The sequence below is a fragment of the Diuraphis noxia genome, unplaced genomic scaffold (assembly GCF_037042655.1).
Source record: "Diuraphis noxia isolate RWA-SAM2 unplaced genomic scaffold, SU_Dnox_SAM2 contig0002, whole genome shotgun sequence".
Lineage (NCBI taxonomy): Eukaryota > Metazoa > Arthropoda > Insecta > Hemiptera > Aphididae > Diuraphis > Diuraphis noxia.
In genome coordinates this window covers 70,162,450-70,175,410 of record NW_028301712.1, presented here as the reverse complement: position 1 = coordinate 70,175,410, position 12,961 = coordinate 70,162,450, and the positions used below count along the sequence as shown (strand labels likewise).

Here is a 12,961-nt window from a genome sequence, read left to right as displayed (position 1 = left end):
ACGGGGTCTCCATTTTTGTTCGAGGGTTCTCTTTTCTTTTTGAAATGTATTATAATAATTTATAATAAATGGTCAGTCGTTTCGAAAAATGTGATTTATTTCGTTCACGATGACCATCGTCAAAGTCACCACATCGCTGAACCGAATATATACGTGGGTTTTTTTATTTCAATAACGTGCCTTTCGCGGGTCACTATGGCAAAGTATATATTTGAATCACGTGATTAACAAAAATTTAGTTTGTGAGTGTCCTAGATATTCGGCCGAAAGAGGTAGTTTGAACAATTTTTAAAAGTAATTTAACCATTATTAAATAACCACTAAAAACCAATTAATTCACTGTTTGAAGGGCAGTAAAAAAATATTTAGGACGGGGTTAATGTAAAAATAAAATAAAATGTGAACTATATAGGAAAAAAGTTTAAGCCACTACTGCAGTGTTTCACAAACTCGAACATTGCACTCGATATACGAATCATTATTATCATTTATATACCTCTTCTTGTATATCATATAGCCATATATGATGTACACTAAACTCTATACCATTATCCACGGTATTCCTTTAAAGACAATTTTCGAAAATCGTTGCATATTAAAAAAGATCTAAACATTTGTTTTCGCTTTCATATCTTTTACTTTTACAGTTTTTTAAATATCAATCAAGTATATTATGAATTCATTTTTATCGATGTATATTTATTTTAATTTTTAACTGTTAAACACGATATTATTAACACTGGAAAAAAATTCTTAAGAAGGATTTGGTTTTACTTCCATGTTGTGAGTGTTTTACGATCTAGTCTGTTTTATTGGTTTTACGGAATTTATACTATTTTTATGTACACAGTTAAAGAAACTTGCACCCCTTTTTTAAATATGAAATACCTTAGTCATATTAATATTGTCGTCTCATTCCATTATTGGTTTAGTCAAAGCCATAGAGTCGTTTCGTCGTTTTTGGTTTCGGTAATTTTTTTTTCTTTAAACAATTACTGTCAAACATCAATATTCATTGAATGTTTTCTATAATAATTATATAGCCAAACGTGACGTGGGAAACGTTATATTTCTGTCCACTCGTATACTATAATATATAACTTATACAATAAATTATATTATATATATATATATATATATATATATATAGGTATATGCGAGGTGAAAAAATCCTGACTTTACGTTTATGGAAAAATTAAACTGAGAATGAAACGAGCACCAGTTGTGTATAGAGATTCAATTTGTTTGAACCATTTGTTTGTTCACATTGTAACAACTAAATCAGACGAAATATAATATTTAATTAGTTTTTACGTTTAGGATTTTTTATCTCCTACCATTGTAAATCATTACTAAAATAACAAATGGCGCAAACAAGAATCGGTATAGGTATAATTGATATAACCTCTAATGTATAGGTACTATAAGCTTTACACTACACTTACACTACTATACAGTTTTGATTGTAAAGCACATACAATTATTAATTGGTGAAACACAATATGTCAAACTAAATTAATTATTCGACGTGTCATATTGTTGTTTTATCTGTTTTGAATATTATTTTTTTAAGCTATAATATGTGGAAATCAAACGAAAATACATCATATTACATAGTAAACTAGTGGCTTATAATAATAGGACCTATTCAATTTTGAGCCAATCCATTTCAGTATAAATAAATTATTTTCGTTTATGCTCGTGTTAATTATTATTGATATTAACAGTGTATGGTAAGTTTTCACACATCAAATTATCGAAATGATAAAGCGTGAAAATCACTGTTCACCCAAATAACTCAACAAATTTAAATAATATTTAATTACGAAATTGTTAAATTAACAGGAACCCGTTCAACATTTCAATGAAATATTAGAAATTTTTTGTTTTTTGATCATGAGATCATTAATAATATTAATCGTATCCAATTATTAATACAAAATAAGTCATGTGGCGCGGAACGCAAAGGCCAAAGGTCACGATACTCATCAATCGAATTACTTATGCATAATATATAATTACCCTATAGTATGAGAAAATAATAGGTACTGAGAACGCTTAGCAAAAAAAATAATAATAAATAAATAAATGAAGAAAACCACACGCTCGGCTCACAATGGACCGGTATTTATTTGTTTATATTTTTTTCATTGCACCCTACGTATTGTAATAATGTGAGCAGTTGTATGTACTAACATTTATTTTTATTTTTTTTAACAAGTTTCTATATTATTTTAATATGTGTGTGTGTGCATACGACCTGTAGGATAACCATCCCAGTGACTGCGATACCCACCGAACGCGTGTGCGTGCATATGGTACACACTACACACACACACACACACACACGTATTACATACATATTACCTATGTGTACTGGAGCGTATATACACCTGTGTACAGTTCTTAGAGAGAGATAAGTGCGCATTGTTTTAAACACACACGGATACATATATAGCCGGGTAATTAGCATCGTCGCGTTACATCATCGTGCGGGTATAAATTACTCTTCTATATGTATAAGATGTATTATACATACGTGTGTGTGTATATCTAGGTATATAATACCTAATATTATACTGCCTCGTGTGCGTCCACGAGCGGCCATCCACCGCCGCCGGTTCGGCGACCTTTTCGACGTATTTCGTGTCCAGCGATTTTTTTCGCTCTTCCCTCTTTCCCCGCCATCCAACCGACAGCTTCGCGTTATGCGTTTTCCTCATTCTCACGAATGTGTCCAGCCGTTCCCGCTCGTGCTGTGAACACGGCCAAAAACGTAATAAAATAATATAAGCAATAACTGTATACAATATTACAGCCGTATAATAGGTGATAATGGGTCTATTAACCGCAGTGTATTTAACGGTCCACTGGAAGATCTGCGGTATCATCTGCCAAACGCACATGTTCGTAAAGTATATGCAGTAGTAAGTATATAGATAGACCACGATTGTCACACCTAATAACTAGGTTCAGTGGTGAATACTGTCGTGTTCTTAAATCGTTTTAATTGGACCCTTTACAATAAGTTTATAATAGGCAGACTCAGAGACGTATTCAGAAATTTGGCGCCCGGGTGCCAATGTTTTTCCGCCCTCCCCCCCACCAAAAATTTTTTTTTGACTTTTTCAACCTACCGAGCGCATTTGAGCTTACTTTCCGGTGACAACCCGTTATCGTTATCCTTTTTAGAACAGAAGTTAGAAGAAAAAAAGCAGATTTAAAATTTTAAACATTATGTTATCTTTATAAATTAGTCACATTTACATATTTAATATAAAATAGGTTTAGTTATTATCAACTATAATTACAAAACAATAAATATTTAAAATTCACATTTTTTTTTTTCGAGCTTTAAAGGAACTAAACTTATTGATTATATCATCATAGTCTAAACCTTTTGTAATATCTGATTCGATGTTTAATATTGATAAAAAAAAAACTAATTTATATTATTTTTCATTAACAGAAGATGGGTTATGTAAAAATCTAATGCCGCCCCTATAAAAAAGCCACGGTTTTTTAGAAGAAATTTTTCTACAGAATGGATAGTAAAATATTGTACCTTCAAAATATTAACCGCAAGACACAAAATAACCTTAGATAATATAATCATTCTTTCTAAATTATCTAATTAGACTATAAAAAAAAAAAACATTCAAAATTGTACGGATGGAGGTGGGCTAAAACGCCTCAAACACCTCAAATCTAACCACTACATGATCCCTCTCGCTTCGACAAGCGATAAACTCGGATTCTATGTCAATAATTATCATCAGCAGTTATATTTTGCTATTAAGCGCAATTTAACCATCTCGAAGAAAATAATAACCATCACTTTAACGGTGCTACCAGCAGGTGTATTGCGCGCTAGTTGATTATACATGTACAGCGTGTGATTGTCGATCGATGACTCTTTATTTGTATAATTTGTGCGCATATCGGCTAGTTTATGATACTATTAATAATAATATAACGGAAACGCTAACGAGCGAATTGATACGAAAAATATATAATATATAAAATTATATATAAAAAAAAATATCAATCTATTTCCGTTTTATCGTTGTAATAATAATATGACTCGCTATATAATATTGTATTGCACCATTTGTGTTTCAAGACTATATATTTATACGTGTGACTCACGCGATTCTATCCATCTCGTTTATATCGTAAAGGTACCTATAATCGTATTATAGTAATCTGAGTATTGCCTAGTAATTTTAAGTATGAACGATTGCTTTACAAATAATTTATTTCGATAAATATCTCGCATATTATTTTAGCTTAACTGTGTTACAAGTGTTCAAAGTTGTTATTATTTTGTCCCGATGTTAATATTTTCTTGACATTTGAACTTCCGACAATTGTAAAAAATGAATAAAGTTTTAAAAAAACTATAAAACACGGGCTTTCAATATTAAATATTTAATCAATATCTTGTTCCCATTTTATTTTACATTTTTTCCATAGATTCGGGACTTAAAACATACTATTTTATGTTCATAGGCTTAGGTTTTAGCAATACTTTTTTAATATTTATATATTTAGTTCATAAGTATAAGAAACATTGAACGGCGTGAATAGGATACTTAATAATTGAATATATTTTAAATATTACATATTATATGAATATTATTTGAATTTTTGAAAGACTGAAAGTGTTGTAAAAAGTGTTTTGATTTAGTAAAATCTACATTTTTATTTGTATTTTCCCACTATCAGTTTGAATAAACCAAATCGGAATTTTACTTACATTCAGATTTGCAGTAAAACAGAATTTTTAAAATAATAGTTTTTTAAGAATACATATAATAACAGTTGGTAAAAAAACGACGAGATCAATATAAGATATGATGGTGCATGTTAATTGGAATTAGTAAAAATATATTTAAAATTTACTTGAAAGTAAAACCATTGACTGTGTGAAATTGATTTAAAGTCAAAATTCAGAATCAAATCATACTCGTTTGTACCGATTTAAATAACAGTATTAAGGTAAGTAAAAAGTCACCGAAATATCATGAATATATAAAATATATATATTTATTAATATATAAATAGGATTTTACCCTAACAGCTATCCGGAGATTACCATCATACATTCGAAATGAGAAACAAGTGCAAGCGAACTTTACACATAGATTACGATCTTATCGGAATAGAATATTCCGATAAACATTATTTTGAAGTTATTTTTTTATCATTTTTATTTTTACAATATAATTTACTATCAGTTTTTGTTTATTAGGACAATAAGTAAAATATATGAAAAAATGTATGGCTTGAATAAAAACGGATTAAAAAAACCTCACATGAAAGGCACTTCTTTGTCAGTTATTTACTCATATACAGCATAATATGGATTTACAATGACATAATATCACGGTTATATTAGATTTATATTTTCTAAATTAATAGGTCTCGACACCACCGCCGTTTTAACCCTTTTCTAGAGTTTCCTGATATACTATCTAACGCAAAGGTTTTGGACATTTAAGTTGAATCGCCTGTATTCAATATTCTAGCTACATTGTAGACGGGCGAAATGGTAAGATGGTTTTGTAAAGTCTGTAAAGTGTAGTATGTAAATATGTAAAGATAACCTTTTGACTATGTTCATAGAACAGGGACTAGTATAATATAATGTAGACCTTAATGAAGTTATAGAAACATTTTAAACATTGAGGCCAGCTGAACGACGCATGGAGCTATAAGATAATAAGATATGTAGGTATACAACAAATTCATAATATTTTTTTAATAATAAATATTTCAGTTACAAATAAAAAAAAATATTTTTTTTAATAGTAGGTATTACTAGCTTAAAAATTTTGTCTAATGTAATATATAGTTAAAATATTTTTTAGCTCCCCCCCCTGCCAAGAGGGTCTATATAGTACCATCTATAATTTATATTAACTCATGGGGAACCTTGTATTAAATTTTCAAGTATTTTAATGAATACAATTTTATTGACATTAATGGAATAAAAAACTAAAAAACGGAAAATTTCAAACGTCTATAAAACACTTCAACATTTTTGAAATATTTTGAACATTTTATCAAGTATAAGAATTGATAAAATAAACATATGGTATAAATTAAAAATTTCTAGAATTATTCGTTTTTGAATAACAATAAAATTAGAATGTCGGTACAAGGTTATACAGTGGCGCCGAAGTCCTAAAAATCTAGTAGGGCAAAAAATATTTCAAGAGTCCCAACATCTTAATATCAGAAAAAATGGCATACCGTGGAGAGGAAAATGGTCAATATGAAGCGGTCCTATCTTAAATTTTCAAAATATGTTGGGCCATGGCCCGACCTTAATATAGGGTTCGGCGCCACTGAGGTTATAGGCATGTTATAATTCAAATGCTCATAAAGTCATAAGATAGAAAGTCTATGAAGACATTTTTTATTTGATAAAAGTGGACAAATTCATGAAGAATCTTGACTTGAATTTTCAAATCTTAGATTAAAAATATAATTTTGTATGAATTTTTAACTCAAAATAAATTGTGAATTTTTATGATATTCATGATTTTTACGTATTTGTTCAAAATTTGAATTTTCAATTCTTATTAAAAAAAAATTGTGACTGTATTTTTTATATTTTTTAACTATCATTATGAAAATATATTAGAAGCATTGTATTAAATTTTAAAACTTTTTTACCCAACGAATAAAATTGTATTGTCATTTCTAAAAAAAAAAAACTAAAGAGATTGAAAATTGAAAATTTCTATAAATAACTTTAAAAAATTTGGAAAATTTTAAAAATTCAATCAACTATATAAAATACCAGTATAAACATTCAGTGAAAACTTCATTGGTCTACGGTAATTTTCTATAGAGTTACACCAATATCTAAAACCGATTTTCTAAAAATTCCTGTTTTTCCTTAATTTTTTCTGTTTTTGCCGGTGCTGTTGAATAATACTGGGATCTTTCAAAATTTGACCTTCCCAATGCACCAACTAGATTCACTTCACAACCGGAAAAGTTACTGAAGTTGAAAATATGCAATTTAAGGAAACTTTGAATTTGAATTTTTATTTTACTAGGTATGTCAATTGTAACACTTATAAAGAATCATGCATACTAAATTCGTTAGTTCGTGATTTAGAAAACAACTATAAGACATAAGTTTCAAATTCCTAATGTCTCGATAGTCGATTTAGAACAAAATAACAAAATCGAGAATTACGAAAATATCATATTTTTCCATATTTATTTTTTATTTTTCCCTGATTCATTAATCATTAGAAAAGTGCGAAGAATATTTTTTACTTTTGATCCTCATAGTTCCGCCTAATTCCAATTTGCTACTAGAAACCAGTTACCACCCGCGCTTGAGATCTATATAAAGTTGAAGATAGAAGAAATTGTTATGCTCCAAAAGGTGACAAAAAACAAAAAACCATAACATTCATTAGTGTGCTCAAAATCTAAAATAATAATTATTTGAAGATTATTATCAAATTTATTTATTTTTAAAAACTGTATTTTTCATTCCTTATACAATGTGATTCTTTAACACGTAAAATGTAATTTTCAACTAAAAATGTTTGAGTAACCTAACCTAACCTACACTTCACGTTATACTAAACGTACATAATTACGTATTCTTCTAGCGAATAGTTAAAATAGTAAGTTAATATTCATGTTGGTACCCTACAATATAATATATTTAAATGTCATTAATTCACAACGTCTAGACTACCCTTTGATATTTGATCTTGGGTTTTTTCTTTTATAATTTTCACGTTTGACTTGGTATACCTACAACGGAAGTCCACCCGACGGGTTGACTAACATGTACATACCTACTTGTTTAGCATTTTTAAAACACTCGTCATTGTAGGATCAAAACGTGTGTGTCTCAAGTTAATATTTACATACATAACATAGGCTAGGGAAATGCATTTGTGTACATATTATTATCATGATATGCATTGTATATTGTCTTCCCATCGTACATATATAGGTATTTATCTATCGGAATAAGTCAAATCACGAGTCGTCCACTACGGACGGTGGTTATGAATATCAGAATAATATCTATATAATATTAATAATGATAATCATGTATGAGGATTTTTTTGATTTTCCCATTATTGATATTATATTGTAAATACACCGTGCGCGCATAACCTTGGGGTTGCTCAAACCGTCGTCTTAGCTCAATCATTGAACGCCGCGGGATTAAATCCTCGCGGGCAAACGTGAATTGGGTATTTTATGAAAAATATAAAATAACGCACACGACTCCGGAATGATAACACAATAATAATAATTATTATAAATTATTACATTAATAACACAAACGCGCCTCGTCGCGTCACCACCGGGTCGCAGCGCGCGAGTTATTACACTCTGCTGAGCATTCGATGAATGAGCAATTAGTCGGACGCGGACGGTTGACGGCTGCATAGCGTCATTTGGCGTCCTGCTGCACAGTGCAGACGACTGCCGCAAATTTCTGTTCACCGCCGGAAACAGCCCGGTTTCGGGGAAGTGCACAGGGCTTCGCATTTCACATTTTCTGCAGTATATCATACTATATTTTTTTTCGCCACCTCGGTTGTACATGGTTGTGCCGTATTTAATGGCTGTTTTGAGAGACACTGGACCAACAACTGCGGAACGTCCGGCGTTTGTGTGTGCACACATGTTTGAGTATGTGTGTGTATGTGTGTGTATGTGTGTGTTTAAGGATATGAATGATTACCGGAAACGCACTCCGTCTCCTTGGTCGCGTACGAGTCCATTGTAACGGACTGTTTAAAATGCACTTACAATTTTATCCGTCGAGAACAATGGAAACGCGTCGGCGTAGGTGTACACACATTTATATATATATACAGGGTGATTCTTTTATCAAACAACTATCTGCCCTCTGCAAATTAAACTATAATAATAATATTGTGCACGTCTAACAGTTCATGCTCAAACGAAAAAATATATGATAATATGTGTAATCCTAACTCGAAAACAAACAAAATGTTAACTGATATTATAATATTATATATCATACAAGTATTTAATGAATAATTAATTCGAAATGATCTTTAGTCATACATAATGAAATAATACTTCATTATTAAAAATACTATAATAATACGAATTATGTGCCTATCTATTATAATACCTATACACGTTCTACACCAAGACGGCTCCTAGAACCTCAGAAAACTCTTAACTATATAGACTCTCTCAACCTCTTGTATTCCCGACCAAGGGATACTCTCAACGAAGATAAATTCACTTACACTGTCAACTCAGGAGTTAATACATGTCTATAAAATCAAAATCTTAATTAGATTATATTCACATAACTATTTTATTAATAATTCACTCTAAATAGCCCTATTTTCGTTTTAGTTCAAAATAATAATATTATGACCACTAAAAAATGGTGGCTCGTAGACGACGACTTAGATAATATAACTCCTATTTATACTATAACTTGAAGTACTATATATAATGTACTTATGTCCTTTTAAGTTATATATTGTAAATGCATACAACTACAGTGGTCTCAAACCATGTAGCTCGCAAGAAACATTTATTTCTTAAACAGTTTTGAACATTATGAAAATAAAATAAATAATACAATATTATACAAAAACATTTGTAATACCTAATATTAAATACAGTTGGCCGTTGGGTATATTATAACAATTATATAATCAGTAGAAGAAAATATAAATTTGTTGTCCTTGTTTTAATTTTTGATTATTAAAATGAGTAAATAAAAATTGTTTTGTCCGCAAAACTTTAAATTTTAAATAATATATGGCCCGTTAGTAATTATTTTGAGACCACTAGCGTACAATATGCGTGTCACTTGCGCATGTTTAGGTATATAGGTACCGTATTCTATCGTTAACAGCAGTGCAAAATAAAATATTCACTAGGATTTTAATTATGTACCTAGGCACCTAGGCATAATATATATACACTTAAATAATATGTGAACGGAAAACAATCATCACGGCGTACATATTTTTCCACGTACGAGTGCGACTTATAAATATTTTATTTAATGATAAACGCCTTGTCCGTATCGCATCATCGTTATTATTATTATTATTATTACTTTAACACGTTGATGGACAGTATATATATAATATATGGACTGCTATAGCAGTGATTTTTTCTATGGTCTCGTGTATTATTATTTATTGAATAAGGCAACTGCAACGGTAACAGCAGTGTTTCTTCTATTTTGATGATTGTTGTTCGCGGTCTGTGTGAAAAATGTGCAGCAATTGTTTTGCTATTATTATGACGTCAGATCGACTATTTAATATTAACATTACACCTCGAGGATTTCGCGATATATTATACGATGCGAGAGTTCAAGGCACTTTGACTGCACACCCGCGATTCCCGAGGTCCGGCCACATAGGTTTATAATAAATCATACATGTATTATCCTTATATATATATATTAGATATAGAGTTATTCATTACCGCGTCTACCGTGTGATTAAAGTAACGAGATAAAAAAAAAAAATAATATGTATAAAAATACCCTCCGTATAGGTAGTGATTGTGCGTTCAGAGCTTTCCGCGTCCGTAACAAATCGAAGACGGTAATAATAATAATAATAATAATTATAACAAAACCACCGCCGCCGCCGCCGCGTGTTGAGCCATAATGAGTCATGATAACCCGATAAACCCCCCGGGAGGTCGTTAAGATTTCCCCGGTCCGATCGACACGGACATAATTTAATATTTCAGACCGTGGGCCCCGCCGCATTATTGGCCCTCGGTCAACTACGAGACCATTATATTCTATAAAAAAAAAATTTATTTATATTATATTATACACTGCAGGCAGCAATAATCAACCTGTGAGTGATGACGAGTGATGTTGTGTATTATAATTTATAATAATACTATAATATATACCTAGATATATTGTGGTATATAATATTATAACGTTTAAGCCCGCGCCGCTACGTGGACGCTGTCACTAGAAAAATGATGAAATAATAATAATAATAATAATAATACCTTCCAATTTCCATCGTGTAATTAAATATCTACTATTCCGAGGTCGGCTGCGATTGGGTAGTTTTCTTCGGATGATTTTGATCGTTATTAACGCGTTTGCAGCCAGTTTGTACACACAATGGTAACGCATGGTAAGGCGTCCTCTAAACAGCGTTATTGTTTAGGCGTGTTTCTGTGCATTGAGCCGACAGCGCGTCTTGTAGATAGATCTAATTCTCAAACGGCTCTCTGTAAGTGGTATATAATATAAGCATCGAGATTGATTAAATCGTGTGATTTGTGTTTTGCTTACATGATAGGTCGTAACTATTATTCATATTATGTAGAATATCAAAAACTTAGTAATTTGCAGCTTTAACTTGGTCAATTTTCGCACAATTATAATATTTTGTTTTTTTTTTAAACTGTTTTAAAAAATATTATCAAACGAGTATCTATAACAAAAAATTAAAAAATTAATTGCATAAAAACATTTTTTGGAGATTTTTGAAAGAAAAAAAAATTGTATCTTATGCCTTTCGATTAGAATTTTCGTACACTTATTGCGTGTAAAAACTTAATTTTGTAATTAAAATAATATAATCTGCCACTGAGACACTATTATGGTGATATGAACCCTTCGGCACATTCTGTATACTATTAATACACCTTGTGCGAGTGGTCCGTTCTTTGAAGGAGCGTATATCAATTGCACCGAAATTACCTTTTTATCTGTAAAAAAATCTATTGATTGCGCCGCATATCGATTTCCCCAAACTTTTTGATTGATTCCGCCGGGCGCCGACTATCAATCCGCTGAATATTTGTAGATTAAAAATTTGCATCATTAGTAACAAAATAAGTTAAAGTAGAATATTATATGAAATATATGACCAATAGATTCTCGATTCTCTTGTATAAAACTGGCGTTAACCACTATATATTTTACTTATATTATTATTTACGACAATTATTGATAAACATTTAAATTACATGAAATTAACTGTATTTTTTTACTATATTTAATATTTATTTTTTTATTTTGCATATGACATTATCGGATTATCAAAATATAACAAAAATAAGGTACAATTATAATAGAATAGAATGATCAAGATATTAATAAACTATAAGATTAAATAACAAACAGATTAGGTAATATTAGCAGTTCCCAACCTTTTTAGTTTCGCGGACCACTAATTTTGTAAAAAAATATTTGAGACCTACCCATATACGTTTTCATAAAATTATAATATATATTATATACATATATACATTTATATATAGTTATTAGGAATAAAAAAATTTAAAAAAAAACAATTGTTTATTAAAAAACAACTTAATTATATTATCTATATATGTAATATTTAATATTATACCTATGGCTCGCGACCCATGGGTTGGGAACTGCTGGACTAATACTTTGACTTTGAAAGACTATAACTAATGGTATAAAGGCAACATTGGTAACTTTGAAGTGCTAGCTTACAATTTTAAATATTAAATTATAATATAAGTGTAAATCTATTTAAAAATACGAGTTATTATTTAAATAAATATTGTTCTTTTTAGACGAAATTGTCGACAATGTTGACATTTTTTTATCGGTTATTGTTTAATAAACAGTCAGCGGAATCAATATGAAAAAATATCCGACGGAATCAACATAAACAATTATTTGGCGAATATTAAAATAGCGGAGTCCGCAAATTAATCTTATAAATGTTATATAAACTGCACAGTGCACGTATATAACCGGCGTTGAATTACGTCCAACATGTCGGAGCATGATGTATAGTCGAACAAACGCGTAGATAGATACACTACAGTACCTAAAAATTAATATAATATATTATATATGTAAACAGTAAACACCCGGCGGCCGAATGGCATGCGCGAACAACGCATTAAAAAATATAAAAAAAATCCAAAACCGGCGAGAATA

General features: G+C 30.2%; 1 protein-coding gene across 3 annotated transcripts in view; it reads left to right on the top strand.

The window, feature by feature from the left end:
• LOC107173074 (uncharacterized) overlaps window positions 1-12,961 on the top strand; it is a 51,754-nt gene that overhangs the window by 31,262 nt on the left and 7,531 nt on the right. The window lies entirely within an intron of this gene.